The 23,123-nt window shown below is 43.9% G+C and overlaps 1 protein-coding gene across 10 annotated transcripts in view; it reads left to right on the top strand.

The window, feature by feature from the left end:
- Positions 1–23,123, top strand: part of ANKS1A (ankyrin repeat and sterile alpha motif domain containing 1A) — a 230,548-nt gene that overhangs the window by 162,357 nt on the left and 45,068 nt on the right. The window lies entirely within an intron of this gene.

Below are 23,123 nucleotides of genomic sequence, written 5' to 3'. Positions count from 1 at the left end.
TTATTTAGACATGAAGTAAGCCTAAGAAGACGTTTTATTTTTATCTGGGCTGGCTTGGCAGGAGGCTGAGCTGATAGTTGGGTAAATGTGCCCACTCTCTTGGTTCCCCTCCTTGACAGCTCCATCTCTGGCTTCTGTCTCTTGTTTAACCCTCTTGTCATAGCGATATATGAATCCTAGGGTAGATGTTTGTTATCTGAATTCTACCTCAAGCCAGCTGCACACTGATCAGAGGTCGCCAACCTCCAGCATTTAAAAATCAGACAGCCTTATTTCTCAGATCCGCAGTTAATCGGTTGGTCACTCCTGGCTCTCAGTTTGTAAATAAAATAAGATGTTTCCTGCAGCTACCCTGTGGGGTCGGTAAGGTTGGTGCTTGTTGGCTTGATTCAGAAGCCAGGCCTCTCAGAAATAAAGACCAATATCATCAGCAATTGCCCTGCACAGGTGGCTGCCCCACTTCCCTCCCCTTGCCTCCTACTTTACATTCAGAGCAGGAGAGCTATTAGCACAAGGTTTATTTGAAATCCCAGTTGAGGAGGTTATCACAGCATCCATAATTCTAGTGGGCAGGTCTAGTTTTCCTTTTAACAGTTGGAGTGATTGAATGTCATAATATATCAGAGGAGTACCAATAATGAACATGGATTTCATGCTGGGTGCTTTTGGTTGGTGTTGGGCATAATATTAACTTACCTTGGCAGCACCTTTAATTGGGGCATTTCTTGAATTAAACTGGACTCGTCATAATTAGCCTGTTGGGGCATCTAGGATCTTACTCACATTTGACATCGCGCTGCCTAGACAGCTAGGCAGAATATTTCTGCTTTGGGCTGTGATGCTGCTTTGATTTTCATTGTAAAACATCAGAGCCACAAAGTTCCCCAAATATGAGTTCTCCCCTTTACAGGTTAGGAAATTGAGGCCCATGGAATATGTGACCTACTCAGAGTCTCACAAGAGCTTTGACAGCACCCAAACCTCTGTTGCCTAGCAACATCTTTGGCACAGACTGGACACTTGATGCCTGCTTGAGATTTGTCTGAGTAACAGTTAATTTTACCTTTTTTGTTTAAACTGTCAGCATACCAAATCTGGTTTGGTTCAGTGGCTAACCTAGAATGGTAGAAAATTCTACCTGCTTTCTTGAAACAGTACACAGACTGATTAACCTTTCGTGTTGCTAATGCCAACTGGAAAGTTTAACCCTGCAGCTCTTCCTTTCTCTCATTTGTGATACTTTAAAGCAGTGGTTCTCAAAGTGTGATTGCAAAGCAGCAGCATCACCTTCCTCTGGGAATTCTCTTAAATTAGAAATAGAAAGTCTCCCCACCTCCAGCCTTTCTGTATTAGAAACTCTGGGGCTGGGGCCCAGCAATGGTTTTTTTTTGGTAGAGACAGAGTCTCACTTTATGGCCCTTGGTAGAGTGCCGTGGCATCACACAGCTCACAGCAACCTCCAACTCCTGGGCTTAAGCAATTCTCTTGCCTCAGCCTCCCGAGTAGCTGGGACTACAGGCGCCCGCCACAGCACCCAGCTATTTTTTGGTTGCAGTTCAGCCGGGGCTGAGTTTGAACCCGCCACCCTCGGTATATGGGGCCGGTGCCTTACCAACTGAGCCACAGGCGCCGCCCCCCAGCAATGGTTTTTTGTTTGTATGTTTTTGTTTTTTTGAGACAGAGCCTCAAGCGGTCACCCAGGTAGAGTGCTGTGGCATCACAGCTCACAGCAACCTCCAACTCCTGGGCTCAAGCGATTCTCCTGCGTCTGCCTCCCAAGTAGCTGGGACTACAGGTGCCTGCCACAACGCCTGGCTATGTTTTTTTATTTTTTTATTTATTCCTTTTTTTTAGTTGCAGCCGTCACTGTTGTTTGGCAGGCCTGGGCTGGAGGGCTGAATTTGAACCTGCCAGTTCAGATGTATGTGGCTGGCGCGTAAGCCACTGGAGCCACTGATGCCAAGCGCCCAGCAATGTTTTAACAAGCTTTCTAGGTGATTGTCGTGCAGGCTGAAGGTTGAGACCACTGCTTTAAGCGCGAAGTCCTAACAGCATTCCCTCTACTCAGGAACAGAGTATACAATGTAAGCACCCAGTTGCGAACACAAAAGAACCAAGCATAGAGTTACATTAACACTAGTAATCAAATAAAATTTAATGTAAGTTTTATCTGACACATTTAATATATACATAGTAGTTATCCTGCCAGTAGTAATTAGGCAAATGAAAAGTGGTTCATATAAATGGTTATTATGGGTATTACCCAGGCAAATGAAATTTTTATAGTTATTTTTCCCTCATTAGTTTTTTAGTATCTGCAAGCAGCCATACCATTGGTGATTTCTCTAATTACACAGACGTACATTTCGCAGACACCCACAGAGATACGCTCATCCATATTTAAAATTCTGGCTCTAATTTTCCAATTATTGGGGGGCCTTATGACTACCAATCTTAGGCTGAGCTCCCTCAAAAGCAGTATTTAAATACAAATAGTCTTGTTTGGGGAGTGATCCCAGGAAGCACTGGTAGGGGAGTGGGGCAGGAGAAAAGAAACCAATAAAGATTTGTTATCAAGTGTTAGTTACCACTTAGGCCTTGGGGCTCAGACCTGCTAGAAAGCTCCAGGCAACTCAAAGTTACTTAGGGTCCAAGGAGCAGGATTATTTATCTACCGCTTCCTCTCAGTCTGGGTGAGAGCTGCTGCCCTGGTGGGAGCCAGGTCAGGACATCAATCCCATGTACATTCTACCTGGTGTACAGGCCTGGGAAACTCCTCAGAGAGTCGCAGGTCCTTGCATTTGGAAACTAGTAGATTTGCAATCTTGGAAATGAAATGCCAAGAGCACATAGGCAGATACTGACAGGCATCTGCCCTACCCTCATGGGCTATCTCAGGCTGAGGCTTCTCAGACTTTCTTGTGTGCACTGTCCCCTGTGCCCAGTCATTGAGGAGCACCACTGCTGTGTTGGCATGGGAGGGTTTGTCCCTGAGGTCTCTCTGTTCTGGAGGGGTGTGGGCAAGCAGGTACTCAGGATCTGAGAGCAGCTGCTAAGGGTAGTGGCAGGAGATAGGGAGTAGGCACTGTGGGAGTAGATTCTGGTCTCAGGGCCAAGAAGTGAACAGGTGGAGTGAATGAAAAAACCTGGAGCACATAGATGGCTGGCTTCAGGTCTCATGGATGTGGTGAAGGACAAAAGGAAAGCAGGGAGTTCTGATAAGAGGCAGAAGCAAAACTTAAATTTCTTTTTTCTTCTTTTTTTTTTTTTTTTTTTTTGAGACACAGTCTCACTATGTCACCCTAGGTGCTATGGCATCACAGTTCACAGCAACCTCCAACTCTTGGGCTTAAGCAATTCTCTTACCTCAGCCTCCCGAGTAGCTGGAACTATAGGTACCTGCCACAATGCCCAGCTATTTTTTTTTTTTTTTTTGTCGTTATTTAGTTGGCCCAGGCCAGGTTCAAACAAACCTTCCAGCCTTGGTGTATGTGTCTGGTGCCATAACCATTGTGCTACAGGCGCCGAGCCCAAAACTTAAATTTCTTGCCAGCTTTCCCCTTCCTCCAACTCCAGCCCGCACTGTCGTCCTTCCCACTGTTTTCCAGTCTCTCCAGGCAGCAGAGAACCGTCAGAAGCTGGCCAGGCTGGGAAGAAAGGGAGCTTTATGCCAGGCCTCCCTCTGGGTGGGGCGCCTGGCACAGTGTTTGCTTGCCCACCTCGTGAGGATGGGGAAGCTGGATTGTTGCGTCTTACTAAGGTAACCCTTCACATGGTTTTGACTGGTCCACACTAGAAGGAGAAAATTAAGGACAATGAGGAATGTTGTGGTGCTGGTGGTATTTGATTGCCAACTGCCTTTGTTCTGATTCTGTTCATCTTTCCCCTTTTTTATACGTTAGTTGTCCTTTTTTTTATAAAACGAAAGGGATAATTTTCATGTTAATTTCTAAATTTTTTCTTTATTCAAATTTATTTTGAAATAATTATAGATTCACAGGAAGTTGCAAAAATAGTACAAGAGGTCCTTTATTCAGTACCCTTCACCCAGTTTCTGCTGATGGCAATATATTATGTAACTCAGTACAATATTGAAACCAGGAAATTGACTTTGCAGCAATCCACAGAATCTTATTCACAGTTCACCAATTTAACATATACTTTGTGTGTATGTGTAGTCCTTCGTATTTTAATCATGTGCATGTAATCACCACCATAAACAAGATTTAGAACTATTTTATCATCACAAAGATCTCTTTCTTACTACCCATTATGTTAATTTTAAAAGTCCTTATGTGCTGTTATGAAAAGTTCACAGCCTTATAACATTCCCATTCCTCTCAATTATAGGGAAAAACGCAAACTTGCCAAGTTTAGGAACCACTGCCATGTGTCCCCCTGTTGAAGTGGGACAGTGCAGTGCTCTGCATAGAATAGCCATTCTTCTGAAAGAGGTAAGTGCGCCTTTCTCCCAGGGATGTGGAAAGTGGAGTATGAGGAAGCTTAATTTTCCTCAGGTCTTTTTCCTGTAGGGTTCAGCTCTTTGGAAACTAAAGAATTATATTAGCTCAGGTGCTGTAACAAAATGTACAACAGACATCTATTTCTCACAGTTGTGGCCCCTGAATAGTTCAAGATCAAGGCACTGGCCAGTTTGCCTACTGGCAAGGGCCCTTTTCCTGGCTTACAGAACTGCCTTCTCACTTTGTCCTCACATGGCAGAGAGCCAGCACTCTCTCTCTTCTTATGAAGCCCTCCCTACCCCATGACTTCATCTAACTCTGTATACCTCTCAAGGGCCCACTCTCCAGATACCGAATTGGAGGTTGAGGCTTCAGCATGTGAATTACACAGTTCAGTCTATAGCAAGTCTCTTCCCCAAGGGCTGCTCTGTATTCTGCCACTTCCTCAGTTGCAAAATCAGTGGGACATCTTAGCAGAGGCAATGAGCAAGGTTTAGGGCCCTGCATTGCCAGCTCCTTACCTTGTTTAGATTATTTAACCTCTCTTGGCCATAGTTCCTCCCTTGCAAAGCTGAGAGATTCATGTAGGTAAATATCTAAGGTCTCCACTTAGTGAATGTGCAGCTTTCTGCCTTCTGTGGCCCTTGTCTTCCTGTCCTCCGTTTTCAACGACATGGTAGTGAGAGCCTAGGGGCTGAGTTTGTTGGTTCCTGTGCCAGCTGTTCTTACTTGTTCTGATTTATTGGAGCAGTGGAGGTGGGGGGGGCTAGAGGTTTTGTACTTTATAGTTTTGACTAGAGCCATCCTGTAATTTCCAACTGTGTAGGAGCATCGTTGAGATTCTGATGCATGCACACACAGACACACAGAGCCTGAGTGCAAAGATACTTGAGAAAAACTATTCTCTAATTGATCATTTCCTACAGTCTAAACTTACATTCTCTCTACAGCAGTTGACTTATTGCTCAAGCATTTGATTCTCCAAAAGGTAGACTCTTAAAAGACAAAGTTTCTGTATCCCTGTTTCCTTACCAGTGGAACTGGGAAGCCCAGCCTGGGACCCCTAATCTTTTGCCAGGTACTCTTTGGGATCTCATTAAGCTTCCCCTTTCCCCTTTTTCTCTGTCACATAATAGGCGGTAGAAATTGGTGTACCTGTTTGTGCTACCTGCCCACACTGTGTCCTCTGTGGAGGAAAGAACAAAGCTTTCCAGTGTCTCCCCAGTTTTGCTTTTATCTGAAATAAGCACACAGTCCCCTCTTAAGATTTTACTGCTTGTTAAAACAAAAAGGGAAAACTGAGAGATTTGCAGAAAATAACCAATAAATACTCAACAATGGGGATGTTACAAAGTTATGATAAATATTAAAATCATCCCAGATCTTAGTCTAATATTAATAAACTAGATCTTTCTGTGGCTCCTCTGACCCATCTCTCTAGCTCCTGCTCCTTTTCTGAAGGGCCCTACCTCCCAGGCACGCATACAAAGCCCCCCTAGAGAAAAATCCAGGCAGTGATAAATGCTTACAAAATAGCTGAGACTGGTGGGCTGTGGGTCGCCCTGGAATTTTCATGCTAGCCGTGACTAGAGATAATTCTTTGAAGGGTGGGTGGCCCAGGGATCTCCCACTGCAAAGGTCCCACAGAGTGAAGAGGGTTGTGTGGCCATCTCCTTGCCTTTCCTCTCCCCACATGCCATTTTTCTTGATGTCTTTCTTGAGAAAATTTATGTACTCCATAATTGCAACTTGCAAGACTCCCTTGCCAGCAAACCCAAGAGTATAATTCCACAGGGCCTGTCCTAGGCAGGCGGTCTACACTGAGCCTGTTTTGAAAAGGCTGTGTTTTTTGTAGTTATCCCATGTGGTTATATGTTTAATTTGGAGTTTACCCCCAAGCTGTTGCTTATTGCTGCCTGTACAGGGACTGCGTTTTCTCAGGAGTCCTCACAATGCCAGCCCAGCAAGAAGCCGGGTTTGTTGCTCTCTGTTTACCAGCACTGTTGTTTCTTCAGAGGCTGGGTCTTTCCATGACCTCCCAGTTTCTCAGCAGCTAAAGGAAGCCCCTTTCCTTGAGCTTTTGTCCCAAAACCTATTGGGCTACTTTGGGAACACCAAGTTGTGCTCCTGTCCACTTTACCAAGGAAGAAAGATAGGAACTAGTATTGTTTAGGAATACTGATGTAGATGATAACTTAAAGAAGGGCAAGAGAATGATAGCATTTAACCCTTTGACTTCGGAGTGCTCAGAAACAGAACATGCCTCCAGGTATCATTTGCACCAAACATCTTGTTTGAAGATAGGCATCACAGTCAACAGGTTAATTCAGGATGGTGTTATCCTCAGAGCAGGGAAGAGGGGATGGTGATGCCAGCAAGAGAATATTCTGTTTCTTAAACTGGGTGATAGGCATGTGGATAGTTCATTTATCAATATTATTGTTACTGAAACCACAGTATTATAAAATGTGTTTTTTAGAACTTAAGAAATCTTTCTTTCTTTCTTTTCTTTTGAGATGAGGTCTCACTCTGTTGCCCAGGCTAGAGTACAGTAGTGCAGTCACAGCTCGTTGCAACCTCAAACTCCTAGGCTCCAGTGATCTTCCTGCCTTAGCCTCCTGAGTAGCTGGGACTATGGGCACAAGCCTCCATGCCTAGCTAAATTTTCTATTTTTTGTAGAGATTGAGTCTTACTTTGTTGTCCAGACTGGTTTTGTACTCCTGGTCTCAAGAAATCCTCCCACCTCAGACTCAAAATGCGTTTTACTTTCTTAAAGTCCTTGTGGTTGGCTTGGCGCCCGTAGTATAGTGGTTACAGCACCAGCCGTATACACCGAGGCTGGCAGGTTTAACCTGGTCCAGGCCAGTTAAACAACAATGACAACTACCAAAAAAAAAAGAAGCAATAGCCGGGCGTTGTGACGAGCACCTATAGTCCCAGCTCGGGAGGCTGAGGCAAGAGAATCACTTAAGCCCAAGAGTTTGAGGTTACTGTGAGCTGTTCCTCCACGGCTCTCCACTGAGGGTGACATAGTGTGATTCTGTCTCCAAAAATAAATAAATACATAAATAAAGTTCTTGTGGTTGAGGTCAGCACAAAACTGATATAAGAGGATTTTGACACAGGAACTAAGTAAGCAGTCAGGAAGTGAGGGTGTTAATTGGAGACATTTTAGATGGGAAGATTCCACACATTTGCTGAGGGAGCCACTGCTTTACCCCTCTCATATCCTCTTCTGAAAAAAAATCTCAGATCCAAGCAAGATGGATGTCCTAAAGAAATCTTTCCCTAAGAATCAGCTAGAGTATAACCTCTTTAAAAACTCTTTGTGTGAAACAACCAAACCAAAAAAAAACAAAAACCTCTTTGTGTGTTTTTTTCCACTGGGTATTGACTAAGCCCACCCAGTGCTCAGTACCTGGTAGGAAAATAAGTGGGAAATATACAAGAAGCTGAAGAGTCATGTTCATGTCAGAGGACCAGGAAGCATCCTCAGAGCTGATTTATGGGTGGTACAGCTGGCTTCTCTCTGCTGCGAGAATTCTAAAGCAGAATTAGAATTAGAACCAGTCCACAGAGGGTGCCAACAGTGCACCTGTGCTTGTTGGGTGCTTGTTGTGTGCCAGCCGCCATGTCTGTGTCATTGCATGTAATTGTCATAGCATACTATGAAGCACGCATTGGCATCCCTCTTTACAGATGAGGGTTAGATAGGTTATGTCTTCTGCCAAAGGGACAACCAAGGGATAAAGCTTTGCTCTAACTCAGAAAACTTTCTTAGACCACATATACCATGGAAGAGCACAGGTGCTTTCACTGGTCCTGGAAGAAATAACAGGGTGAAGATTTGGGTGGCTGCCAAGGAGGCATAGGTCTGCCAAGCCTAAGCTTGAGCTCTATAATAATAGCAGGAGTATGGCTTAGACTTAGAAGATGGGGGTTGGGAAGGGTAATCATTGTCATTCAAATGACATAATCATTGTATTGAAAGGCTTCAGCCAGGGTCAGGCATCTCAAGTATGCTTTTATCTATAGTCCTGAGTTCTGTTCATCCTGCCCTGAAAACAGTTGTGTTCCGTGTACCTGTCATTCCCATGGAGTATTTTCTTGTATTTTACCCTCTGTGATTATATTTGGGAGACATAAGGATGTTATTTCTGTAATTCTTTTGTACTCTCTGATGGGGTTATGGGTGATGCCAAGTACACATTAGTTCCTAGCTCAGACATTTTTTTTTTCAGATGACCTTGGATGACTTTGAGCTTCAGAAATGCTTCTGTGAGACTTGGAGGACTCCAGTTGCTTTTTGTTTTTTTTTTTGAGACAGAATTTCACTTTGTCACCCCTGGTAGAGTGCCATAGCATCACAGTTCACAGCAATCTCAAACTCTTGGGCTCAAGACATTCTCTTATGTCAGCCTCCCTAGTAACTGGGACTATAGGCACCTGCCACAAGGCCCGGCTATTTTTAGAAACGAGGTCTTACTCTGGCTCAGGCTGGTCTCGAACTCATGAGCTCAGGCAATCCACTCACCTCAGCCTCCCAGAGTGCTAGTGTTATAGGCTTGGGCCACTGCTCCAAGCCTCCAGGTGCTTTTGCCTCCCTGCCCCATGATCTGCCAGTGTGGGTGGGAGGGCCATGTTTGAGGAGAAGACTCTTAGTTAATTTAGTGACCTTCCCAAATCTGTGCCTCCCAGCTTGAGAACTAGATGGGCTGAAGGCAGTTCCTATTCACCACCTGCTGTATATAGTTAAGTGTAAGCTAGGAGTTTGTTTGAGTTGCATGATGAGGTTGCCTCTGAGTTGATGGAAGGAACATACTAAAGCCTGTGGTCTGTAACCTGGAGGTCACACAGCCCTGTTGGTTGGCCCTGGACAGAAGCAGTAATCAATGAAAGTGTGAGGCATTGTTCTAACAGGAACTGTAATGAGGAAAAGGGCAGGACTGAATATATGCTTGGCTTGGCGTCACTTGGGGTTGTTTACTAGCCCTCAGCCCAGAGACGTTTTAGGAAAAAGCAGCCAGACCAGGGGTTCTATGTCTTAGGAATTTAAGACTTATTTGATATAGTAAGGGAAGGTGATTTGAAAACTTCTGTGGAACAGCTCTGGTGTTGATAACAGCTGTCTTGTTTATCAGGCCCTGCTATCAGCTCCACACAGGGGCTTTCCACAGGTACCATTGTTCTAGTAGAAGCCTCTCCCAGTGGTCACTTGGGATAGGTGTTGTTTGGCTAATTACAAAACCCTGTGAAAAAGGAGGAAATCATTTTTAAAAAGAATACAAACATTTGAATTTCCCACAAACTAATAGATGTGCATCCCAGTCTTTTGATGTGGAGCCAGGGCCTTTTCTTTCAATGTGGATGTACTAATTTTGAGTTCTCTATCTTCTTTTTACTGCATAAGCTACATCCATAAAGCACCACTGACTAAAATTTACAGTTAGTTTCTTAAAAGTAAAGCCAGAATTTAACCACTTGAAGCAGTCTGAGTACAGAAATCTTTTAGATTTTTTTTACCACTTATTTCACCAGCCACACTTAATTTAAGAGCACATTTTAAAAAATGACCTCATTATTGAGTCTCTTCAAAGGATCTACTCGGTTGTCACAGTAATAGCTCTTTTGCACTTGTTTCATCATATATGGAATGTTTAATTAAATTTTCTGTTTTCATCAACAAATACAACCATGCCAGCAGTTTTGGGAATGATCCCAACTTAACTCTTGGTGAGGATAGCGCTTGGTATGTGGAAATAGGAGAACATGAATGTTGAGAGAGCCCTGCCAGCTTTGGGCGTGAGCATGGTGGGTTTAGTTTCTTGAGGGGATTGATGGCATACAGTTAACTAATTGGCAGATAAGTTAAGTGGAGGTCATGAACAGACTTTCAGGGTAGGTGTTGTGATCCCTGCTACAGGTGACCAAGCTGAAGCTGAGGGAGAGCACAGTCATGCTGCTTCTGATTCCACAAACTCTGTATGTTTCACTACCTGCCCTGCTGCCCTGCCATGTGGGTGCCAGTTCTCTAAAGTGTGAGGGACGGCAGCAGAACCTACACCACTGCTCACAGTCATGCTGCTGCTGATTCCACAAACTCTGTATGTTTCACTACCTGCCCTGCTGCCCTGCCGTGTGGGTGCCAGTTCTCTCTAAAGTGTGAGGGACGGCAGCAGAACCTACACCACTGCTCACAGTCATGCTGCTGCTGATTCCACAAACTCTGTATGTTTCACTACCTGCCCTGCTGCCCTGCCGTGTGGGTGCCAGTTCTCTCTAAAGTGTGAGGGACGGCAGCAGAACCTACACCACTGCTCTGCAGAGTGGAGACCACTGTGCCCTCTCTTCCCTTTGGTGTTGTCTTGATCCGGGTTCCTGCCCCAAGAGAGCTTCCTTGCAGAAGGGCACCTCCCTCACATGAAACATCTTGTCCTGAATGGAGAAGCTGCCTCCAGCTGAGTGTCCAGGAAGTGAGCTATTGTTCACACAGCATGTTGTAAACATTTTTTTGCCAGAAGGAAGCCCTTTCCATCTGGTTTACCTTTTTAGAAAAAAAGAAAAGAAACCTGGATTTTGATGAACTTGTTTTTTAGGTAGAATTTTATTTACTTTGGAATCAGTTGAATGTGAATCATGAGTGTAAGCCCTTTCTAATCTATAAACTGAAATGAGAAAGGGAGTTGAGTTGTGTCCATCTGTGGTTTTACAAGGCCTACAAATATTTCCCGGTATAAGCAAGGTTTGAGTCTGGTCAAATATGTTACAGTACAGAGTGAAAAGTAAACTATTAGCCTCAACCCTGTTTTTCTAAGGACTTAATTTGAGAAGGCTTCTTAACAGCTCTTGCTATGGCCCTGGGCAATGGCAGGTACTACATTTCCCAGTGACACAGGCAGATGGGAATTGCCTTTGGAAGAGGAACAGATCTCACCATCTGTGCCTACAGCAGTAAGACCCTTGTCTTCTAGTATGATGCCATTTGGGGAATGAACGAATTCTGTGAAGACCCTGTGTCTTTTAGGCAGTGCAGTTTACTCAGAGTTGGTTATAATAAATTAACTCCTCATCAGAGCACCATCTGGAAACCAAAGACTGCATTCTTGACTTTTGTCTAAGATATTTACAGCAGTCCTGCGTTGGTATTTGTGTTTTGCCTTTGAAGAAACTAAGGCTTAAAGAAGAAAAGTCAAGTCCTAGGGAAGGGGATTGGTGGGATTATACCAGCGGTGCATCTTACAAGGGTATATGTGAAACTTGGTAAACAGTTTGTGAAGCTAGTGAATGATGCCCCATGATCATATCAATGTACATACACAGCTATGATTTAATTAAAAAAAAAAAAAGTCAAGTCCTTTGTGCATAACAATGGTCCTTTGACTGAGTGACTTCTTTACGCTTCATAAAAGAGGAAACTGAAAGTCAGCAAAGTTAAGTGACTTGTCCCTCCAAGTTTTCGCAACTAATTAAATAGCGGTTAAGTTTTTTATTTGTTTGTTTGTTTGTTTGTTTTCTTTTTTAAATCTTTTTTAAGAGATAGGGTCTTGCTCTATTACCTTGCCTGGAGTACAGTGGGTGTGATTGTCACTTGCTGCAGCCTCCAACTCCTAGGCTCAAGTGATCCTCCCGCCTCACCCTCCCAAGTAGGTGGGACTGCAGGCACAAGCCATCATACTCAGCTAATTTTTAAAAATTTTATGTAGAGACAGAGTCTTGCTGTATTGCCCAAGCTGATCTCCAACTCCTGACCTTAAGCGAGCTTCCTTCTCAGCCTCCGAAGTGCTGGGATTGCAGGCTTGAGCCGTCACTCCTGGCCAGGTTTTTTATTCAGAAGTCTTCATTCTTTCTAGTGTTCTCAATCCAATATATTTGAAATTCTACCCTGAGCTTTATTTATTTATCTTTTTTAAAATTTCAGATGAATATGAAGGTACAAATGATCTGGTTACATTGTTTACATTTCTTTTCTTTTTTTTTTTTGCAGTTTTTTTTTGTTTTGTTTTGTTTTTTTGTAGAGACAGAGTCTCACTTTATGGCCCTCAGTAGAGTGCCGTGGCATCACACAGCTCACAGCAACCTCCAACTCCTGGGCTTAAGTGATTCTCTTGCCTCAGCCTCCCGAGTAGCTGGGACTACAGGCGCCCGCCACAACGCCCGGCTATTTTTTTGTTGCAGTTCAGCCGGGGCTGGGTTTGAACCCACCACCCTCAGTATATGGGGCCGGGGCCTTACCAACTGAGCCTCAGGCGCCGCCCCATTGTTTGCATTTCTAAGGTAAAGTTCAAATTGTGTGCTGTGTACCCTTACATTGTGCCTATTAGGTGAGAATACACCAGTCCTCCTCCTCGCTCCCTTCCTCTTTCATTCCCCTCCCCTGAGCTTTAATAGAGCAGAAGCTAAGCTTGAAACAAGCTGGACACCATAAATTAGGTAGATAATTAATTGGGCACTGGTCACATATCATTCGTCTGTGACCATGAATGTTATTTTAGTTTTCTCTTTAATGTGGGAAGAATGCTAGCTCCCCCTCAGGGTGGTTTGGGAAGAATGAGATCACCAGAACAGTCAGCTGATACTCGGTGCAATGAGGACCCACTGAAAGATCTCAGCTCAGAACCTGACAGACCTGCAAGGCCTGAGTTCCAATGCTGTTGACCAAGAACGCTTTCCTAGGAGCATATTGGGGTTGGGGGTGGGAGTACCTTTCTGTAAGCTCCTGAATTCAATTTTTGGGGAAGATGAATGAGCTTTCAGCACAGTCTAAACAACTTTCCCATGCTACATACAGTATTTTGAGATACAATTGGTTTCCTAATTTTATCGATTTCAGGCAGTAGAGAATATAAACATATTCTGCCAGCTAAGTATTCTTTTTTTTTTTAATTGTTGCGGATTCATTGAGAGTACAATAAACCAGGTTACACTGATTGCATTTGTTAGGCAAAGTCCCTCTTGCAACTGTGTCTTCACCAAGGCCCCACCCCCCTCCCTCCTTCCCTCTCTCTGCTCTTCTTTCTCCACCCCTCCCTCCTTCTTTCTCTCTCTGCTCTCCTCTTCCCCACCCCCACCGTGACCCTAATTGTCATTAATTGTCCTCATATCAAAATTCAGTACATAAGATTCATGCTTCTCCATTCTTGTGATGCTTTACTAAGATTAATGTCTTCCACTTCCATCCAGGTTAATACAAGGGATGTAAAGTCTCCATTTTTTTAAATAGCTGAATAGTATTCCATGGTATACATATACCACAGCTTGTTAATCTGTTCCTGGGTTGGCGGGCATTTAGGCTGTTTCCACATTTTGGCGATTAGAAATTGAGCTGCAATAAACAGTCTAGTGCAAGTGTCCTTATGATAAAAGGTTCTTTTCCCTTCTGGGTAGATGCCCAATAATGGGCTTGCAGGATCAAATGGGAGGTCTAGCTTGAGTGCTTTGAGGTTTCTCCAAACTTCCTTCCAAAAAGGTTGTACTAGTTTACAGTCCCACCAGCAGTGTAAAAGTGTTCCCTTCTCTCCACATCCACGCCAGCATCTGCAGTTTTGAGATTTTGTAATGTGGGCCTTTCTCGCTGGGGTTAGATGGTATCTCAGGGTGGTTTTGATTTGCATTTCTCTAATAGATAGGGATGATGAACATTTTTTCATGTTTGTTAGCCATTCATCTGTCTTCTTTGGAGAAGGTTTTATTCATGTCTCTTACTCGTTGATATATAGGATTGTTGGCTTTTTTCATGTGGATTAATTTGAGTTCTCTATAGATCCTAGTTATCAAGCTTTTGTCTGATTCAAAATATGCAAATAGCCTTTCCCATTGTGTAGGTTGTCTCTTTGCTTTGGTTGTTGTCTCTTTAGCTGTACAGAAGCTTTTCAGTTTAATGAAGACCCATTTGTTTATTTTTGTTGTTGTTGAAATTGCCACGGCAGTCTTCTTCATGAAGTCTTTCCCCAGACCAATGTCTTCCAGTGTTTTTCCTCTGCTGTCTTTGAGGATTTTTATTGTTAAATACCTTAAATTTAAGTCCTTTATCCATCTTGAATCAATTTTTGTGAGTGGGGAAAGGTGTGGGTCCAGTTTCAGTCTTTTGCATGTGGATCTCCAGTTCTCCCAACACCATTTATTGAATAGGGAGTCTTTCCCCCAAGGTAAGTTCTTGTTTGGTTTATCGAAGATTGTAAGATGTTAGTTTTATTTCCAGGTTTTCTATTCGATTCCAAGTGTCTATGTCTCTATCTTTATGCCAGTACCATGCTGTCTTGACCACAATGGCTTTGTAGTACACCCTAAAATATGGTATGGTGATGCCCCCAGCTTTATTTTTATTACTAAGAACTGCCTTTAGCTATATGGGTTTTTTTCTGGTTCCATACAAAACACAGAATCATTTTTTCCAAATCTTGAAAGTACGATGTTGGTATTTTATTTTTTTTGTAGAGACAGAGTCTCACTTTATGGCCCTCAGTAGAGTGCCGTGGCCTCACCCAGCTCACAGCAACCTCCAACTCCTGGGCTTAAGCGATTCTCTTGCCTCAGCCTCCCGAGTAGCTGGGACTACAGGCGCCCACCACGAAGCCCGGCTATTTTTTGGTTGCAGTTTGGCCAGGGCCGGGTTTGAACCCGCCACCCTCGGTATATGGGGCCGGCTCCCTACCAACTGAGCCATAGGCGCCACCCGATGTTGGTATTTTAATAGGAATGGCATTGAATAGGTAGATTGCTTTGGGAAGTATAGACATTTTAACAATGTTGATTCTTCCCAGCCATGAGCATGGTATGTTCTTCCATTTGTTAATATCCTCTGCTATTTCCTTTCTGAGGATTTCATAATTTTCTTTATAGAGGTCCTTCACCTCCTTTGTTAGGTATATTCCTAGGTATTTCATTTTCTTTGAAACTATGGTGAAGGGAGTTGTGTCTTTAATTAGCTTCTCATCTTGATTATTATTGGCGAATACAAAGACTAATGACTTGTAGACATTGATTTTATATCCTGAGACATTACTTTATTTTTTGATGACTTCCAGAAGTCTTGTGGTTGAGTCTTTGGGGTTCTCTAAGTATAAGATCATGTCGTCAGCAAAGAGGGAGAGTTTGACCTCCTCTGCTCCCATTTGGATTCCCTTTATTTCCTTGTCTTGTCTAATTGTATTGGCTAGAACTTCCAGCTCTATGTTGAAAAGTAATGGTGACAGAGGACAACCTTGTCCGGTTCCAGTTCTAAGAGGAAAAGCTTTCAGTTTTACTCCATTCAATAGAATATAAGCTGTGGGTTTGTCGTAGATAGCTTCAATCAGTTTCAGAAATGTGCCACCTATGCCTATACTCCTCAGTGTTCTAATTAGAAAAGGATGCTGGATTTTATCTAAGTATTCTAATGTGATGCTTACCGTGCTAAAGTAACTGGCTGATGAGGGGATCGATTTCTTTTGAGTGTGACTATTGCAAACTTGTTTCCCAAGGTCTACTTGTCCTTGGGAACGCTGATAATTGAGTTTTCAGATTGTCAAGACTGGAGTTAGCCTGGGTTCCAGCCTGGGTTCCAGAATAGAGAAAGCCACATCACAGCACTGAAGATGTGCTGAGAGTCCTTAACCCAGAAAGCTTTGTGACAGGGAACAATAGTAAAGTCAGCTTTCCCACATTCCTTTCTCTGTTTCCTTTCCCTATTGGGCATGTCTTTGCTTATTAGCATGTAGAGCAGAGTTCATTACACATGAAACCCAAGCCAGTGTTGATGATCTTGAGACTCTTTTCCCCCAATATTTGATTCTGAGAATTTTGAAACTACAGAAAACTTAAAAGACATGAGTAGCGATTGCCTGTGTATCTATGACATAGGGCCTAGATTCTATAATTAGCATTTTGCTGTATTTGCTTTATCTTATCTATTTATTTGTCCACCCCTCAGTCCACTTAGCAATTCATGTTAATTTTTTTTTTTTTTTTTTTTTTTTTTGAGACAGTCTCATTTGTCACCCTCGGTAGAGTGCCATAGCATCACAGCTCACAGCAACCTCAAACTCTTGGGCCTAAGCAATTCTCTTGTCTCAGCCTCCCAAGTAGCTGGGACTACAGGCACCCTCCACAGCACCCAGATATTTTTTTTAGAGATAGGGTCTCGCTTTTGCTCAGGCTGGTCTCGAACCAGTGAGTTCAGACTGTCCACCCACCTCAGCCTCCCAGAGTGCTAGGATTACAGGCGTGAGTCACCATGCCCAACCCCCCATGTTAATTTTTTGTGGAAAAGGCAGTAAGTTGCAAAAACCAGTACATTTTATCCCTAAACACTTTAGCACATATATATCATTAACTAGAGGTTTTTTTAATTTGTTAGTTTTTTGTGAGATAGTGTCTCTCTCTGTCGCCCTTGGTAGAGTGTGGTGGTGTTTTCATAGCTCATGGCAACCTTAAATTCTTGGCCTCAAGCAGTCCTCCTGCCTCAGCCTCTGAGTAGCTGGACTATAGGCATATGCCACCATGCCCAGCTAGTTTTTCTATTTTTAGTAGAGAAGAGGGGGTATCGCTCTTGCTCTGGCTGGTCTCAAACTCTTAAGCTCAAGCAATCCACCTGCCTCAGCCTCCCAGAGTGCTTGGATTAGAGGCATGAGCCTGGTGCATTAACTAGAAGCAGGGGTCCTCAAACTATGGCCCACAGGCCACATGCAGCGGTGTGATTATATTTGTTCCCATTTTGTTTTTTTACTTCAAAATAGGATATGTGCAGTGTGCATAGGAATTTGTTTATAGTTTGTTTGTTTGTTTTTTTAACTATAGTCCGGCCCTCCAATGGTCTGAGAGACAGTGAACTGGCCCCCTGTTTAAAAAGTTTGAGGACCCCTGAACCAGAGTTTTCAATATTTATAGACAGGCTTTTGGGGAGAGGGGAGATAAAATTTATACAAAGTGAAATGTGTAAGTCTTAAGTCTGTCATTCCATGAGTTTTGACAAATGTATACATTTGTGTAACCCAGATTCCCAAGATACAGAATATTACCAACATCCCTGAAAGTTCCCTCTTGCCCTTCCCCATCAGTCCTTACCCAGCTCCCTCCCTTGGCACCCTCTCTATTATTTTTCCACTATAGATTAGTTTTGCCTGTGGTAAAATTTCATGTGCATAGAATCCGTGCAGCGTGTGCTCTTTTTGTATAAGTCTCATCTCAAAGAGTTCAACTAGTACCTTAAAATGAAGTCTGGGGACTTCATCAACCTCATTTATCCACCTTCTTCCTATTTAACAAGTTGAGGTAATTGGGAAGGGCAAACTGAAAGAAATCTCAAGGTAGCTAATGGATCCTGATAATGTATTTGTATTAAGCATATGCAATTTTTTAAAATCTTAAGTATTTATAATTAAATTATTGCTCAAAATTCTATACCTGACTACCCTGATATTACAAGATAGGTATTCCTCTGTAGAATCTGAGGAGCTGATGGCTGATCCCTGGCTACACTGCTAAAGAACTTGATTCTCAGTGTGAGTTTAGGGTGTGTTCTTTGGGCTGGTTTTATTCATAGCCAGACTAATAGTGCAGTGCACTGCAATGCAATTCACATTAGGAAAGAGCTAGACCAAGGGAAAGTTACTTGAAGGTTGGTGGTGGTGCAAGAAGAACCAAACCCCAGTGGTTTAGATACCTGCTGCCTCTCTGAGGCTTATGTACCTCCCCACCCCTATGTCTTCTTCTCATGGAACAAAGTAGATTGCATACATTGGACTAGAACCCAAAATCATAATCCTCATTAATCTTTTAGATTCTGTCCCACTTATTAAAGCCAGTACTTGGCACATAACCCTGAGTTATATGGCAAGCAATAATAAAGTTAATTGGAATCTAGGTCTCCCAACTTTTTTCTTTTGCAGTTTCTTGGAACTTTGAGTAAAAGAGTGCCATTACAGTAGTCTGTTCTGATATGAAAAATTCATTCAGCAAATATTGTTTTTATGTATTTCTTTTCTGTCATGCTCATGTCATGTCCATGTATTTCCTTTCTGTCAGATTGCTGGTTTGGGGCTTAAGCCCCACAACCTTTCAGTCAGGAAAAGAGTTAGCTAGTAACACTTGTAGAGTATGAGGTGCTTTGGCAGATGAAGACCCAGTATCACTGAGAGGCATAGGAAAGATAAAAATGAGGAGGGCTGAAGGGATCAGAAAGCCTGAGTGTCCTTGGCTTTCCTCTTTTCACAGGTGTATCTTGGGACAAACACAAAGGCCAGGCTTTAATTGGAGGCTTTGTCAAGCAAAGGACAAAGCTGGCTTGAAACAGACAAGTTCTGCTGTCTCTTAGCCTAGTAGAGAAAGGGGGATAGAAAAGGAAGGTGACAAATGTAAAGGGGATTCCAGTGGGGGGGGCGGCGGGCGCAGATACAACAATAAATATGGCAACAGTCTGAGTATCTCCTATGATGAGGCAAAGCTAGCAGTAACTAACAGCCTGCTCCATGGAAAAGAAGTTATTCATTGTTAGAGGAGCTGCCAAGTCTGGTCTGCCTTGGGAAGGACAGCCCTGAGCCATTGGCAGATAAGTTATTCATTCCCTGCCATGTGTCTTCCCCCCTCCACCACCCCATCCTGCCTCCCTCCCCTAAAAGCAGTTGACAAGGTTAGAAAATCAGAACAAATAATTTACTTCAATCTGTCTTTGTCTTTTTTGAGGCCTTGTGCGATTCAGTCTGGGAGAAGGGAAAAAAATTACCCAGACCCCAGTCAGTGACCCTTTTTCACATGTGGAATCAAAGCCCACTCTAGGCTGAGAGCCTGTCTGCCGCGCAGAGGCAGAGGACAGAGATGGTGATGAATTCTTATGTAGTTTCTGGGCCTGGGAGTGCAGCTGTCAGCAGTCTTTAGGGCTCCTTGCACAGCTTAAGGAAGCAGTTTTGATGTCAGCAGTCACCTGATGGGATGGGCACAGAGCATCTGGTGAGGCTGAGGGGGCTAAGACTCAGTTTCTCATCCTAAAATCCGTCCTTCCCTCTTCCTCTGTTAGTGTAAGAGTGACTTGTGTATTTGTGACCTGCCCAGCATGGGGATTTAATAAATGGTATCTATTACTGTTTGTTACCCAACATCTCCAGTGTGCCAGCTCTTACCAGGTGCAGGGTGGGATCTAAAAGAAACACAGTGTGAAACAGGGTCTCTTATCCTTAATGGTTTTCTAGTGTCTCTGGGCCATACTGTAAAGTGTGGTGCAAAGTAACAGTGCAAAATGGAGTGTGTTTCTGGACTACTAAGGTAAAAAGTGTCAGGAGTGAAGGAGGAGAGTTAGAGTGTGTCTCCAGCCCCGTGGGACAGGCCCAAGGAGACTGGTGCATGTTTTCCAACGGAGGGGAGGGGGTGGCTAGGGTACAGACAGAGGAGGCAGAAAGAGGGAATGTCTCTTGTCAGGTGCCAACTCAGTTGCTGGAGGATTGCAGAAGCATCACCCCTCAGAGTCCCACCACACCAAAGGAAAGTAGGAAGAAGGCAATTCCTTTCCTATCCTCTTCTACATGGGGTCCCAATTGAGAGCACTAAACATAGCTATTGCTTCTAACTTATAGCACTTCCTGGAGGGTTTCCTCATGGGCCTTGGAGCCAAGTTTCACCAAAGCCGGTGGTCCCTTCACAGACTACCTATGTCTAGCACACTTTCTGGCACACAGAAGACCCATCAAAACTTGGAGTAGGTTTTCTTCCCCATTCCTTGATGCCTAGTATTCATTGGATAGACCAGTGTCATCTGTGAGGCTCAGCAGCCTGGCAGTGGAGCATGGAGGCTGCTCCACATGTACAATCTTCCGTGCCCCATCTCCCATGCCAGCTGTGAACATCCAGGATCCTGGGGTCTAAAGTGCAGATGTCAGATGGCCTGAACAGAAATATCTCTGGTGTTTGTTTTTGTTTTCTGCCATATGAGGAATATGTTTTATCCAGCCCAGGGCAGGAGGAGTCTAAATAGGTTCATTCTGAATACTTTTCTGAAAATGGAACATTTCCACACCTTTTTGAATGTAAGAGTTTATTGTGCTAATTTTCATGTCCTGACCTTAAACACAAATACAAGTTCTCGCAGTTCATGCGAAGTGCAGTATTAAAGCATGGCCATTTCACATCCCTCTCCAAAAATGTCACCTGTTATCCTGAGCAACAGCACTTTTTCTAGGGCTTTCCTGGAAAAAGAAGAGAACACTAAACTGCCCCCCTCCATTATATTCCACCTGCCTCTGTCTTTCCCTGAAATGCAGAATGTTTCTGGAAAAGCAGCCTGGTCAGATTGTTTTTTTTAATTCAAGCCTGGATGGTTAAACTGCACCAAGTGTGTAGATCAGAATGATACCTGCTGTGTCTGAACAGAAATGATCATATTTCCTCCCTGCTGCTTCTGGGCCACAAGGGTGAGGCAAGGTGAGAAGAGCTTCAGCTGCTGCCCATTTCCACAGCCTCAGGTGGCTCTGCCTCTGTGCTGTCTCTTGGCCCTGAACTTCCACCAAGGCAGGTTCCAATCGCCGAGAGGAAGGAGTTCTGGGTTTCAAGCTGTCAGTAAACTGCCGAGTACCCTGAGCTTCTCTGTGGACTAGAATCATCTCAGCTTGATTTAGCTATGGCAGCTCATAGAAAAATAAAACATACTTCCTAGTTTGGGTACAGTCATTCTGAGCTTGTCCATTAGCATCTTCCAGCTGGTCTGCAATCTGGAGCACTTCCCATACCCACCCATGGAAACCTGGGCCTCTGCTGGCCCCTTGTAGTTGACAGGAGGGTGAGTCCTGGGGCAGGCAAGCAGGAAGGAGGGGAGCAGAAAAGCTGCAGGGGTGTCTGTTTACTCTGATTTCAAAAGGCCCTTTGGCAAAATTTCATAAATTGTACAGCCAGGGTTGTTGACTGGACTGACCAGCTGTGGCTTCGAGTGTTAAGTGATGTGATAATAACAAAATATATAATGTAGATGACTTGACTTTATTTCAAAGGACAACTTAGAATCACCCCTCCATTTTAGCCCTTTCCATCCATGGAACTCTGCATGGCCTTGGAGAACAGCTTTTTCAGTGCTAGCCATAAATAAATAAAAACTACATTTTCTTTCATTCATTTATTCCATCAGTAGGCTGCATCTTTACCATGAGCCAGGTCCAGGAGGTGGAATAGTGAATAAAATAAGCTAGATTACAACCCTCATCATGTTTGCAGTGATGATTCTCACACTACATGTGAATGGAGTAGATCTAAGAGATTACATGAAAAATGGTTTCACTGGTTGCCTCCAGAAAAAAGAACTAGGCACCTGGGAAACAGGTAAGGAAGAATAATAAATAACCTTTTGTATCTTTTGAATTTTGAATCATTTGGATATATTACTTTTCAGAAATAAATGTAAATAAAAATATTTTTAAATCTTTAAAAATAGGTTTTACTAGGCCAGAGCAGTCAAAGGAAAGCAGAGGGAAGTGGAAAGCAAACTTGCCTTTTATTGAGCACCTACTGTGAGCTAGACCTTTGGCTAGATGCTTTATGTATGTGGTGTCCTTTAATCCACTCTATCCTGTATAGAAGGTGGCATCTACCTGTGTTTTTGTTGTTGTTGTTGCAGTTTGGCCGCCGCCGGGTTCGAACCCACCACCTTCGGTATATGGGCATCCTACCCACTGAGCCACAGGCGCCGCCCCTACCCATGTTTTTATACATTTAAAACAGAGGCTTTGGGAGGGCCAGAGTACTCACCCATCTGTCTGGGCCAATCCTGTGTTGTACCATGCTGCCTCCTTAAAAGGGGCAGGGCCAAAGAAAGGAGTACGTGGTGGGGAGGGAGAAGCATTTCTTCTAGACACTGCTCTGGTGCTGCCCACCCCTTGCTTTGATGCCTGCCCCTGGGCAGCTGGGGCTACTGAGTAGAGGCACACCCTCAGCTTGCCTCATAGTCAAATGTGTCATGTTTCTTTCTGAGATGATAGGCAAGCAGATGAGAACCTAAGCCAGCAGTCATTTCTGTGGCTGGCAGAGGATGCCTCCCTGAGCCCCCCGCTGTAGCAGGAGAGGTGGTGCTTGTTCTGTGCTCGTCTTCTGGCTGTCAGATGTGCAGCTTGGTCTGCCAGCTGAAGGCTGGCTGCAAAATTGTTTTTCTGATTGTCAAACCTAGGTTCCTTACTTGCACTTAGAGGAAAAAGCATCCAAGTCCTGGTACAAAAGGTCCTCTTTTCTTTTTTTTTGGAAAAAGTGCTGTGAATGAGCTCATTATCACTGCAACCCAAAAAGGAGAAGGTGGGGAGAGCCTTGCCTGCCTCTGGCCAGGTTTCCTGGGGTGGGGGCTTGGATCTGACCCAGAGTGGGTGACCAAAGCCAGGTGGCTGGGAGAGGCAGTCCATGCTGGAGACATTTAAATGCTTACAGACTAGCTCTCTCTGCTGTGGGCCAGAGGAATGGCAAGTGTTTCTGCCCCTTCTAACCCCTGAATGCAGAGCTCCATCCAGGTCTGCTAGCCTCCAGGGAGCAAAAGATCTTCATTCGGAGTCAGATGCCTGCCTCTCCTTGGCTCCCAGGAGGTTCCTGTGTGTGGGTGCCCTCCTTGTCTCAGCTCTAGAAATTGTCCTGATTAAGAGCCGGTAATCATGCAGTGTCAGTATCTGTGAAATGCTTATGATTTTTCAGGTGCTTCTCTAGACACTCAGGGTATAGTACAGAAC

The sequence above is a fragment of the Nycticebus coucang genome, chromosome 9 (genome assembly GCF_027406575.1).
Source record: "Nycticebus coucang isolate mNycCou1 chromosome 9, mNycCou1.pri, whole genome shotgun sequence".
NCBI classification, from domain to species: domain Eukaryota; kingdom Metazoa; phylum Chordata; class Mammalia; order Primates; family Lorisidae; genus Nycticebus; species Nycticebus coucang.
The sequence above is the reverse complement of the archived record's forward strand: the minus strand, read 5'-3'. Positions and strand labels throughout refer to the sequence as shown.